Source organism: Octopus bimaculoides, chromosome 6, assembly GCF_046866305.1.
Source record: "Octopus bimaculoides isolate indiv1 chromosome 6, ASM4686630v1, whole genome shotgun sequence".
Lineage (NCBI taxonomy): Eukaryota > Metazoa > Mollusca > Cephalopoda > Octopoda > Octopodidae > Octopus > Octopus bimaculoides.
The window spans coordinates 36545576-36560538 of NC_142933.1; positions in this window are offsets into that span (position 1 = coordinate 36545576).

Consider the following 14963-nt stretch of genomic DNA (forward strand, 5'->3'; position numbering starts at 1 on the left):
AGGATGAAGGTGAAAAGAGGAGGTGAGCCTTTTGTAAGGAATTTTCTTTATAACTGCATCCATCTGCTATGTCCACCAGGATTTGAAACAATAAATGTGTGTGCATGCATAACTGTATTTACGTGTGTGTGTGTGTGATATTGCATGTATTTCAATCAATATATCAGTATGGTTTTGTTATATGTATACATTGTTGTTGTTATTTACACTAGGTTGCATGCATGCACACGCACATATGCATGGAAGGTGCATGGCTTAGTGGTTAAGGTGTTGCACTCATGATTGCGAGATTGTAGGTTCAATTCTCAGATCAGGCGCTGCGTTGTGTTCTTGGGCAAAGCACTTCATTTCACGTTGCTCTGAGATCATTTCATCATCTGACATGTGGCACCTGTACAGGTAATGTCAATTTGATGGAGGGAGTTAGCTTATGTAAACACAAACACTTTGATCAGTATAAACAAATCATCTAACAACAGAGGAGTCCATGATGATGATGATATATATATAATATATATATTTGTATGTGTGCATGTGTGTGTGTGTGTATATATATATATATATGTGTGTGTGTGTGTGTATGTGTGTGTGTGTGTGTGTGTGTGTGTGTGTGTGTGTGTGTGCATGTGTGTATATATATATATAGATAGATTATTCTTGAACAAAAATGCTGTTGACTGTAACTTTGAAGTTTTGGCCAATTAGGCCATCATTGGACTGTGATGCATTAGAATTTTTATAATCTCTGTTGAGTTAAAATCATATTTGGGTGTATGGCTTTCAGCAGGGTGGTAATTAAGTTTTCCTGGTTGGTTTTTATGGAAAGGTGTTTTGGATAAATTATAATTCATTAAATTCAAGGTTATGAACCAAAGTTTCATAACATTTATGGAAGTACTCACATGCTCAGTAAATATGTCTTTCATTATCTTATTGGAGACTTAATCTTACTCTTTTAAACAAACTTCAAAATAATACATCCTCTGCATGATTCATTTATTATGCTAAAAATAGCAGGAATCAAATGGGTATATTTTAAGGCCTATAGCATACGAAACAACCACACTAATCCATCCCACGAATTTCATAATAGAGTGTCCTAGCTACAACATCATGTCTCGTCAGTAGATAGTACCATGATGACATTTTCAGACAACTGCTTATGTATGTATGTATGTATGTATGCATCTGTTCATACATGCAGGCATAGATGGTTAGATGGATTGACAGACAGGCAGACAGCTGATAGAACTGTTGCATCCAATTTCCATGTAAGCATGGATTGGATGGGTCACTGTGGTCTAAGTTAATTTTAATGGAAGCTACTGCTCTCATAGACTGGTGCTTGTAGGTTTCCTTTTGCTTTGGTTTCTACAGCTGGAGATTCTTCCTACTGTCAGCCACTTCACAGAAACGAGTCTATTGAGTGCATTTTAGCATAGCCCCAGTGCAAAAATCCTTTTAAAAACAGGACTATATGTTTTCTCTGTTCAACAAGTAGATGCTGTCAAATGTCAGACAGTCCTCTAGAAGTAGTTAATATTTTCTGTTAATTAGGTGACTTTATTAGAGTGGAAATGAGGGTTCCTAAAGTATGGTAGCCAGAGTAAGTATGGTAAGACCAGGTTGGAGAAAGTTCAGAGAGCTATCATCTCTCCTAACACCAAAAACTTCTCCCAGAATAAAGGGTACATTTCACAATATTTGTCATTGAATTGCAATGCCAAAGGGTAGTGAGATGTGGGCTATGAAGGCAGAATGCTTGCAAAAAGGCCTGAATGAAGTAAAGCAAACATGCTCTACTGGATGTATGTCAGTGACAGACTGCATTTGCATGAAGAGAGAAGGCTGCACTGGCATGAAGAGAGAAGACTGCAATGGTATGAACATGTGATATTTATGGAGGGATGCAGCTATATTAAAAGAAAAGTGCAGTACTGTAGTGAACAATAGTAGTCTGTACACTCTGCTGCACTACACCAGACTATATTCCAATATGGCTCATTGCAGACCTATATAGTCCAGTCATCTTATTGCATATTGTAGTCTGGGCTATATAGGACTACAATGGGCTATATTAAGGACTGGACTAATTTCTTGTGCTATCTTGAATTAATTCTTTGTGTTTAATCATTGTTTGGAGCACAACATTGGCATCACAAGTGACAGCACACTAAATGTGCATGTATGTGTGTGTGTGTGTGTGTGTGTGTGTATACGTATGTATGTATGTATGTATGTATGTATGTATGTGTATTCACACATGTGTACATATTCACAGACACATTTAAACACCTTTCTAAAATGAGTGTGTGTGTGTGTGTGTGTGTGTGTGTGTGTGTGTGTGTGTGTGTGTGCATTTGTAAACACATCAACAGTGTGATAAAATTGTTCCTCATAGACAGGAAGGGGTGAAAGAAATGCTGTGTGAGGTTCCTAGTTATTGCTGGGTGTGGTGTAACTGGGTGGGGGTATTCCTGGGTAAAGTGAATTTTGGAAATGTCTAAGAAATGTCATTGAGAAATAAAAAGGTCACAAGTTTCACTGCTGATGACATTTGATGAATTCATGTCAGTGTGTTCTTGTGTGAGACAAGATTCTATGTATTAAGACCATTAAAATTTTTGTCAAGGATTTTTATCAATTATAAATTTGTCCTTTATTTAAAAAGAAGGAAAGCAGGTTCCAGCCTCACTTACACAACTGGAATACTCATGACACATAACACTTGTTAAATCAGCAAAACAATATTTAATAATTATTCATTAATACAATATGTTTCCATATACTTTTGTATTAATTCATAGGTCAAATGGAAGTTAAAGACGAAATGAAGAAAATATGTAAATTACCTTCCGTTGTATTTTCAATTGGTTGAATGCATACATAAGAACATATAAGATTCTAGACTGAAAATATGGACTAAAACTTCACAGAAACCAAACATAATTGCATACATTTAACTAAAATGTTCTTTTTATTCTAATGTTACACTTGTGAAGCCTGGAAATCAACTACAAAACTGGAATAAACAAATGACATGTGATATGTGTTTGAAAGTCTTTTATATGTAAAGCAGGGCAAGTATAAAAGCGACACAAATTAATGTCTATTTAACATATAGAATCATCCATTAGTAAGAATTACAAGTGAGACAATATTTAAATGTGGGAAGAATACCAAACAATCAAAACAAGTTTAAAATGGGGAATGTCTGTCAAAAAAAAAATAAGACATCAGGAATCTGGTGGAAACTGTGAAAACATCTCACTTGAGAAGTCTGTGTTGGGCTCCAGAAAATGAATGAATTCAAGAAATCAATTCAAGACAGAGCAAGAGAACACACATACACATGATATGTGTGTTGTGAGTTTGTGGGTCAGCTGTAGTTTTTAAGTGTAAGAGAATATATTCCCTATGCGCCTGCTGTAAAAAAACCACCTGAAAGTAAATCATAGTCAAGCAAGGCAATTCACGTGGGTTCTTTTATGGAGTGACCAGACATCAACATTTCATCATTGTTCTGATTTATCAATATCGCATACTGAACAAGGCCCATTGCAAGCCATATCACCAACTTTGACTATATGCTAAATGGTTTAAACACTATCTGCTGGCACAACCCATGCTAGCATGGAAAGCGGACGTTAAACGATGATGATGATATATATGATATATATATATATATATCTATATATATATATAGCGTGAGAGAGTTAGGGGTTGGGGGTTCAACCCACTAAGGGATAGTATCTATCCAGTATACTGCTGGGAGGGTACCCAAATATTGCTACACTGGTTAGGTGCAATCAATGGGAGTGGGTAAAGGGTATTGGATTTAACCAAACCCAGGAGGATACAGGTAATACCAAGTAAGTGCTGTATAGTTTGCCCCTTTCCTTTATCTCTGTCCTTGATTTATCACTCATACCCCCACCACCTATATACTACACACACGCATTCCTTCCTACTCACTAGACCTTTTAACCTCATCTCCCTATTCCTCCTTCACTCTATATGCTCATCCCTTCTACCCTGTTAAGACCAACTGACCATAAATATATCGCTACCATCCTCCCCCTCTATATCTTCTCTATCCCCTTTCACATTCTGTCTTCTTGACTTGACCTAATTACCACTCACTTTTCACTTGACTTGGACATTCTTCAAGTAAACAAGCAAAAATCCATCGCAATATGGAATATATATACCTCTACTATCTATGCTATATCAACTTTCGTTCCAACATAAATTTCCAGATTATTCACACAAGGATTACTTTGCACGGATTTCTACATGGATATTTACCACTGGAATGAAACTACACTTCAAGTACTGTTCTCTCTTTTTTCAGCACATCACACTCTTTACCACTTCATACTAAAAATATCCACCTATGGATATAATAATAGATTACTTTATTTTTTCTGTCTCCGATGAAGACTATATCCATAAAATTCTTCAACCTTACCTTTGCTCTCTTTATCTTTTTGTTTTTATATATTTACACACACACACACACACACACACACACATATATATATATATATATATATATATATATATATATATATATATATATATATATATATATATATATATATATATATATATATATATATATAAATGTAATTTAGATTCAACTGAATTATGTACTTGAATTGAGGCACCTTGTTAAGACAAACTAATTTGCACATTCAGACAATATCAGGTGAGTATCAAACTCTATGCAGAATGATCTTCCCCCTAATATTCTTGCAGTGTATGCAGATAGCATGATCTAACTTAGTGAATAAATTCACTCATGTTTGTTCAGACATGTACTTTATATAAAGATACTTTCCATAATACTTCCAAAATGCAGATTCCAGGGTAAGTGAATAAGAAATAAATGAGTAACAAAGATGTATAAGTGTCAATTCATTACACCCATTTCAAGTGACTCCTTTAATCGATCAATGAAAAGCATTACATCATTACAAAGAAACCATTCTCAAAGACCTCAAGCATAAAGGACAAGTTAGATATTCAAACATATTCAAATCTTCAATAGAGAGCAAATATTTACAATGATTCCACTGCTAAATCTATGCTTGAGCTCTGTTCAGTCATCTAATGGGAATGGTTTCTTTGTAATGATGTAAAGCTTTCATTGATCAATTAAAGGTGTCACTTGAAATGGGCGTAATGAAGTGACACTTAGACATCTTTGTTACTCATTTATGTATACATATATATATATAATACACATTAAGTACAGGAAATCACCAACAAGTGAAAAATACGTAAACACTCAAGAGATAAGTATAGGACAAAATACCAAAAGAAGAGAAATCCTCGTCAGTTGTCAACTGTTTTACTACTCCCCATTTCGTGCTTTCAAAGACAAAAGACAAAATAGGAAAACTTCATAAGACAGCAGCATCCAGAAATTTTAAAAATATAAAATTTGTGGAGAGTTAAGGCTTCAAACGAACAAACAAACAACAACTGAGTGGACATGCAAAGTAAACAATCAACAAAGACAAGCATTAAGGGCCATTATAGTTTTGCAAAGATATGTACGTGGATGAATTGATATTTATGAAGAGGTGGATTGATTGATTGAAAAGGGTTCAGTGCTCTTTCATTGCCTTTGTTCACATTTGCATGACATCATCTATAACCTCCGACTGTGTACCTTTGTCTGTGTAATGTCATTAATCAATAATTATTGTTATTAATCAATACTTATCGATTATTATTAATAATATTATTTTTATAAAGGTGGGGATTTGGCTGAATCGTTGGAGCATCAGTAGGAAAAATTTTGAAATATATATATGTTTATATATATATATATATATATATATATATATATATATATCATCATCATCATCGTTTAACATGGGAGGTAACTTATAAGGAAATCTTTTAAGTTACCTCCCAGGATCTGTATATATATTTATCCCCAAATTCCATAAAGTCTCATGTATCTTTGATCATTCTCATCCAAAATGGAGACAAGAACCAATGTTTCCATATGGCAGGCTTGATCATTTTAAGAGATTCTTCTTTACACAAAACCACTGGTGGCCTTGTTAACCCACAGATAAAGAACATTTGTGTATAGATGCAGTGTTAAGCAGCCATTCTCACTATTCGTTATTAGCTTTCAATATTACACACACACACATATATATATATATATATATATATGTATATATATATATATATATATATATATATATATATATATATATATATGTATATATATATATATATATATATATATATATATATATATGTATATATATATATATATATATGTATATATATATATATATATATGTATATATATATATATATATATATATATGTATATATATATATATATATATATATATGTGTATATATATAAATATATAAATATATATATATATATATATATATATATATATATATATGTATATATATGTGTGTGTGTGTATTAAGGCTATCATTGGTTTCATGTTAAGAAAATTATCTTAATTTTTCAAGCTGATCACATAGAGGAATGGTGTTTGTCTCCATTTTAGATGAAAACACAAAATGTCTTGGTAATTAACAAAAGTTTCGTAAAGAAAACAAGAAATCAAAGGGCGCTATTCTTAGATGATACCTTTTGAGTGATTATTTCCCTTGGGTTTGATATAACCGCGTTGGATGGTGAATTTATTTGCATTATATTATATTGTATTCTTTTGAGTATATGTGATGCTTATATGTTTGTGTGCTGAGTGAGTTCATTGTGTGGGATGTGTTTCTTCTATGTGTAGAGTTTGTGTGCTGTATATATTCAATGTTCCTGTTCAGGGAAGGAAACTATCCTGGTGAGGTTGGTGGTACAGGTGGCGGTTCCTCTTTGAAATTTCGGAGTGTGAAATATTGCTTGTGTATGCAAGAAGAGAATATTTCATCCCTAATATTTAGGATGTTATCTGTTGATTATCAGTGATACAGAGCTCACATTTGGTACCTTGTCCTCTGTACTTTTTAACTTTAGCAATGATGCTCCATATTATCTGGGGGCTACTTACTTCTCCTTCTTTCAATGTCCATATCATATTGGATAAAGATGTTGCATGTCTTTTGTTTTTGTCCCTAAATGATGCCAGGTGTTGTGTGTATCTTTCATTGAACAAGTTGCCTGTCATTCTGATATACGTGTTTATTACTCTATTGGGATCCATGATTTTGGCCTTGTAGACAAGTTCGCTTTCCAGACAGTTAATATTTAGAAGACAGCAGTATAGAGATTTAGAGTTACTGTGTCTTTCAAGGGTATTTCTGGTGTGTTTATTTTTATTGTGCTTGAGTATCATTGAGTGTATATTGGAGATACAACTATAGTTAACTATTATAGTGTTTTTGTTGAAGATCTTATGATATTTGTGTGAATTTGGAAAATGATTGTTTATTAAGTTTAAGAATTTCCTATGTTAGTGACTACATTCATGCTATAAGGTGGGTTAAACCACAAGAGTTTCTTCTGTCTGCATCTTCTTGGTCTATCTGTATTTGGTTCAATGCAGTTTATGCTATTCTTAATGTTGGACCTTTCTAATGCAGTGTTATAGCATGGGGTGGCTTTTCAAAAGTGTCTTTATTGGCGGATAGATTGGAGATGCACCTGCTAATGTTATTAACTAATTGTTTAATGACTGCTGGTGGGTGGTTGGAACCTATGTCTATGTACAAGGCTTCTTCATTTGGTTTGGGATTGGTAGATTTCTTATAGGTTGAGCAACCATGTAACAGTTCTCTTATTAAGTCAAAATTATTTGTAAAATATCTTGGTTACCCAATAAAGTAATGCCAATTTAATTATACTCAGTAGATTTCAATATATAGTAAACATGAGGTTGGCATAATAAACCCCTTTCTCTTCATGCAGGTCACTTTTACATTAATGTTAGATTGTAATAATGGCCCCTCCATTGAAGGTACTGGTAGAAAATGTATATAAAAGAAGAAAATGCACTTGTGTGTACAACCAGAGAAACATCAGCTTACAAGGGATCATTAACATCACAGATTTCCAAACTGTGTGTCATGAATAATCTCTAGGTGTGTTATGAAAATAAGCAAAATGTGATTAATTTTTACATATATTTTACTGTGAAGTATATTTAAGTTTCAACATCTCTGAGAAAAGTTAAATAGGTAATGTGATAGTTAATTGTTTACTAATTTCATGTCATTAGCAAAATTAATCATCAAAACTTATTCTTGAAAAGTGAGTTGTCAGTATGAAAAGTTTAGAAAGCTCTGTTCTGTAGCCATAAAGAATGGTTTATATCATTAATCAATTAATTAAGAGTATGCTCTGTACTTAACTTCTGGTTCATATAAGACTCTGAACTGGTGGACGTCTGTGAATTCACACCACCTCACTGCCAGTGCTCAGAAACATTGTACATTACAAACATCGTGAGTTCCTAACAACTGGTTATTTATCCTCTATGACAAAGTAGAATCATAAACTTATTATTTTAATAATTACTTATGTCCCATCCCCATAGCTTGTACTTCACCTCTTGTACTAAAAAGAATCCCCATACTTACAACAACCGAATAAATCAACCTCAAATCAAACCCCACTTTCTTTCAAAAAGAATAAACATTGGATAATGTAGTCTTGGATCCACTCATATTCATCATTGTCAGCAGCAGTTTTGTTTTTACATCCATTCTTTCCTTGCTAGCATGGGTTAGATGAGACTTGTCAAAGAAGTATTCAATGCCAGGATGTCTTCCTGCAACCAATCCTTGTTTACATATTAGATAAGCATGATACTTATTTTGCTCATCTTTCAAATGACAAACTGCTAAACAGCTGGGCACAATTTTAAGGCAGATTTAACCCTTTTGATACCAACCCACCTGAAACCACCTCTGGCTCTGTAGTACAAATGTCTTGTTTTCAAAAGTTTTGAATTAAAATCTTCCATCAAACCTTAGTCATAGTTTATGTTCCTAACACTATTGTAATGATAGCTAAGTCATTTTATTAAATTCTTTATTATATTTAAAATTAATTGAAAGAAACACAGAGTATCTCAACAGAAATACGGTAACGAAAGGGTTAAAGAGTAACACTACTTATGCAGTGACATGATTTACACACTGCATAAAACAGAACACACACATAATTTGATTCTATACATTTTCCATCTACCAGTTCCACTCACAAGGCATTGGTTAGCCCAAGGCAATAGAAGATATATGTCTTTCATTCCAAGCAGAAGGAACAGACCTGAAATTATAGAGTTGGAATGGCGGGGGACTTCCTAACCATAGAGCCAACTTCAAAAACAAATTGATAGGATGGATAACTAGAAGACCAAAGAAAACTGGAAGTTCCTACACAACAATCTGCTGAGGGCTAGAGACTTAATCTGTATCTAGGTTGAATGTGATATAAAAGAGGAGCAGTGAGGCAAGCAGGGCTATAAAAGTAAAAAGACAAGCTTAGAATGGAGGAAGCAGTGTGGACAGAAAGCTATACTGGATAGCTAGAATAGAAGCCAGATAACAGGGCTACTTAGCAAAGGGCAAAGTAAAAGGTTAAAGGTTTGCAAAATGTTCTACAATGTACGGATCTGAGGTATGAGGTGTTCTGGATTTCAAGTGAGTGTGCTCGCAAAACTCAAGATGTGGAAGAGAAATACATGTGGATGGATAATGGTACATTTGCACTTAATGATTTTGAAAAGAACCATGGAAGTGCTACTATGAAACTGTTAAATGTGGAGAATGCCTGGAAGAAGGAGTGTCTTTGTAGCATATACTTAACTAATACCCAGCAATATGATAGATAAAGCAATTAAGGATATGAAAGCAAGGAAAATCCTTGGTTGATCAGGAATCACCAGAGAAATCTTCAAATATCTGGTAGAATAGGATACAAGCTAGTCACCTAATTATGAAATTTACAGAAAGAGAATTAGTCTAGATGAGATTTAGTTTATTTTTGTGCCTGGAAGAAGTACTACTGCTGCTATTTTTCAAGTAAAGAAACTATTAAAGTATATAGTTAAAAATAACCTTTTGTATTTAGTATTTGTCAACTTGGAGAAAGCCTCTGACATGGTACCTTGCTCTGGAGATCACTGAGAAAGATAGCAGACAAATGGTTTGTGAGGACCATACAAGCCATGTACTGGATGCTGTCAGCAAAGTGTGTGTGTGCCTGTAGGGGTTCACCAAAGCTTGGTTCTCAGTCCCCTTCTATCTATTATAGTTCTACAGGCCATAACAGAGGAGTTTGAAATCAGATGCCCATGGGAACCACTAGATGTTGAGCTCATTCTTTAAGTGAATCTGTAGTAAGATTAGAGAAAAGTCCAGTCATGGGAGCAAAGTCTATAATCAAATGGCCTCAAATTTAACTTAGCAAAGACTATTACTTTAGTAAGCAGGAAAACAGACGAGACTCTAGGAATTGGTAAAATTCCAAATGGTGTACCTGATACAAGCTATGGACAAAAAGAGGCACAGTGAAATCACAGGCAGATTAACGGTAAAAGTAAATTTTGTATGTGGCAGATGAGCAGTGGCAATAAACACTAAGTGTGCATAAGAAATAGATGTTCTCAAATGTCTAGAAGGATCCCTGGAAGTAGATGAAAGCTTCTGTTACCTAGGTGACATAATTAGCAGTGGAAGAGGATGTTCTGAAAGTATAGTAGCCAGAATAAGAACAGACTGAAGATAGTCTGAGGAGCTATTAACTCTGTTTGTTACATAAGGTTTCTCTCTCAAATTGAAAAGCAGACTAAATGATTCTTGTGTACAAATTAAAATACTATATACAAGTTAAACATGGGCCCTGACTGTGAAGACCAGAAAGAAATGAAGTATGCTCCACAGAATATGTAATGTCAATGTACATGAATGACAAAGTACAAATGTTCTAAGAGACAAACTGACCATAAGAAAAATTAGATATAGTGTGAGAAAAGACTATGTTGGTTTGAGCAGGTGGTTCATATGGATGATAGCAGCTGTGTGAAAAAATGCCAATCACTTACAGTGGGTGGAATCCATAGAAACAGAAAACCCAAGAAGACATGGGATCAAGTGGTGAGGGTCAGTCCCAGGATGCTGAGCTCACTGAAGATGACAAAGGACAGAATCAATTGCCATCACACAGTATATGAAAAGACCTGTTCATCTACATTATAATGGCGAAACTGAGATTCAGGAATAAATGTGCACACAACTAGACCCCCACCACCAAATATATCCCTGTCAAACATTCACCTGCTAATCTCTCATCTCCCTGTCACTCTTCTATTAGTTGTAATATACTCCAGCTGCTTAAATTAAATTCTGGACTTCTAATTATCACTACCTCTATGCTGAGTCACTTTCTGTTAACAGCCATTACACATTCTAATCACTACCCTCACCTCATATTTACCATCAGTCAACCTCCACACTCTTGTTCAACATTTATCTCAACTCCTGTTTCTCACCTTCACTCATTCTCCCCCAGCAGTGTTGCAACCTTTTCCCACCCCACCCTTCCTGACCCCGCACAACCTCCTATTTATTTTGAAGGTATCTTCTTGTACCTCATCACAACCATCTTTACCTCTTTCTGATCCTACCCAATCCACTTCTACCTACCCATATATAATGGTGAGGTAGCTATGAATCTCCTTCACAACAAACTTGTTCTTGTCTTCCTAACCCATTACCTACTAGTGATCTCATATGAAATCACTTAAAAATTACAAATTTCGTAATTATTTGTCAATATTTACACATATCTAACCTTTTTGCCCTATCTACTAGGTATATTTCTCTGATATTCAAATGAGGTTTGCTAATTTTTCACCCAATATCTCGCTTATTTCTACTTAAAATGTTATTTTGAAATGTTATTTTGATCATTCCAGCGTGTTTCTAAGGCTGTTTTATGCTAGAAATCAAAGTTTCATAAAAAAATTCCAGTTAATAGAATTATGGGGGGTAATGGGTTAACCCCTCGACAACTTGCATAAAGCCACTCCCCTCTCAGTTGAGGGAGATTTTTAGCCTTGTGAGTGACAAGGTAACTTCACTAGTGTTGGGACCATAAGAAAAAGCACCCATTACACTCTGTTAGATGGTTGGCATTAGGAAGGGCATCCAGATGTAGAAACCATGTCAAAACCAAGACACAGGAGCAAGACTCAGTTCTCCAGCCTGTTAAATCCGGTCAAACCATCCAACCCATGCCAGCATGGAAAGCATATGTGAAATGATGATGATGTTCCTGAGTGGAATACCTTTGATCATGGGTCTGTTGGGCTATGGCTGACCTGGAGTAAAATAACAACAAAAAAAAGACACAGAGAAAAATGACAAGTCAACATATATTGGAAGATGGTCATCAATTTTTATTATTCTTTAGTCGCTGAATTACACAGCTTCTGGTACAACAGTTCCAAAAAGAAAAAAAAAAAAACAGAAAACCCAGAAATCAAATAAATCTAAAAGGATTTCTACAGTTTACATCAAATAATGAATTAAAAAAATATGATGATGATAATAATAATAATAATTTCTATAATAGGCACAAGGCCACTAATTTTGGGATTGCGGTTCAGCCAATTTTGGCGACCCCTTCCCCAGTATTTGACTGGTACTTTATTTTATCGACCCAGGAAGGATGAAAGGCAAAGTTGACCTTGGCGGGACTTGAACTCAGAATGTAAAGGGACACAACTAAATACCACAAGGCATTTAGTTCCAGGCTCTACAGATTCTGCCAATCTACCACCCTAATAATAATAATAATAATGATAATTATAATAATAATAAACAAAACAACCTGGAAAAAATCTGCACCTTTACTGCAGCAGTTGCACAATCCAAAACAAGGAAGAGAGCCCATAAGTAGGGGCCAGGCTAGGGAACAGAGATTTCAAAGCAAATGGGTGACAAGATATTTTCAGCAAATCTTTAGAGAATATTATTTCAGTTTTGGGGACTTTTGTTGGTTTGTTAACTTTTTCTTTTTGTCTGAAGGACCTTCAACTGATGTCTTAGCCCTCACATATATATTATGTATATGGATATGTGCAAGTATGTGTGTGTGTGTGTATGTGTGTGTATATATAAAAATACACACATTTGTATCCAGCTAGTCATCTTTGCCTTAAAAAAAAATCCACGTAACAGTTTTGTTTTAAAATAAAAGTCACTCACAAACAGAAATGTGAGTCAGTGTGTACCTTTTATATATATATATATATATATAAGCACGGTGTGTGTGTGTATGTGATGAAGTGAAAGGTTATGCCCTAACTTCTCTAAGACAACCATGTACCATAGATCCCTGTAATATCAATACAAATATTTCTTTTGTTTTCCCAGTTTGCCAATGTTTCTTTAAACTTTATTTCTACTGTTTCTGACGACTTTTAACACCACCCACCCTCCCTCCCAACAAATATGCATTTTTAGGAAAAATTAAAATAAATTCTTTATATTCAGTCTATGTTCTACATATAATTAACAACCAGTTCAGTGGCTGGCAGCTGAGTAGTGACCAATAGTGACCATCATAGCCTCTATATCTCCTGGTGAGCAAACAGGCTACAGAACAGAAGTTTCTGAGTGAAATTAGTGAGATAGAACAAGAAGACAGAGAGGATAAGCCAATGTTAAAGCAATGAGACAGATGTAGAATAAAACTTCTGCCCTGCCTTGTGTTGTAGGTGTTGGTGAATTGGATGGAGCAGGCTTCTACTAAAACAAAACTTCCTCTAAAGTTCTTTGTCATTTTGTCTGATTATTCACATCCATCTGCTCGGATTAAATAGGAAGAATCAATGGAAGGAATTTAAAGATCATGTAGACAACAGGAGGGAATCTTATCTGAGTGTATTAGACAGAAACTGATACATGTGTGTCTGTGTCTTGTGTGTGTAAAACTGGCAACATACATACATATTTACATAAATATTGTGTGTGTGTGTGACTGCACACGTACACTTACAGAAAATGGACAGATACATAGATGTCTATGTATATATTCAAATATAGATGTGTTTATGTACACTACACATACACAATATGATGTGAACACATACTTTAAATACTTATACTGTAATACAGAAAATCTGGCCTTGTTAAACCCTGCTAAAGACATTTGTATACACAGATTAAGAGAAAAGATTAAAATAATAAAATTTAAAAAAAACAATCCATTTTGGAAGGATGTGTATAAATTTTAGATGGTTAGGTTAGGATTGTCTAATTAATAAAAATGCAGGAAGTAGAACTAGAAGTAAAAATGGTGGTGTTGTTTTTGAGAAAATGAAAATACTGAGAAAGATTAAACAGAGGCTGGCACAATGGATGTTTTCTACTATAGAGAAACATTCATAATTTACCAACACACTGATAGCAACACACTGGCAGTGATAGCTACACAGTGATTGCAACAGTGTCTGTGTTTGCAATACATTAACAGTGATAGCAACACATTGACAGCGGTAGCAACACACTGATAGCGGCACAGTATTGACGATTGCAATACACTAGCAGTGTTAGCAATACACAGCTGTATGCTGGCAGCAACACACTGACTGTAACACACTAACCAACTGGATGGCAAGGTGTAAACATCAAAGTAAATGACAAAGATTCCAGGGTAAGGAAAGGAAAAAATTTCTGAAAGATATGATTAAATTAAAAATATATATAGGTGACACAATGGAAGTTAATCCCTCATCAGACGGCCACGTCTCCCCCCCGCCAATCAAATGTATTTGCCTTCCATCTCCATCAAATTTACAAATGACCAATAAAAATAAGATCTTTTATAGCAAAGTTAGGGGATGTTTTGTGTCTACATTGGTGAGTGGGAGACAATATGGCACTGTGTCTACATTGGTGGCATCCACATGACATGTGGTGACATTGAAATATGACAGGATGGTGGT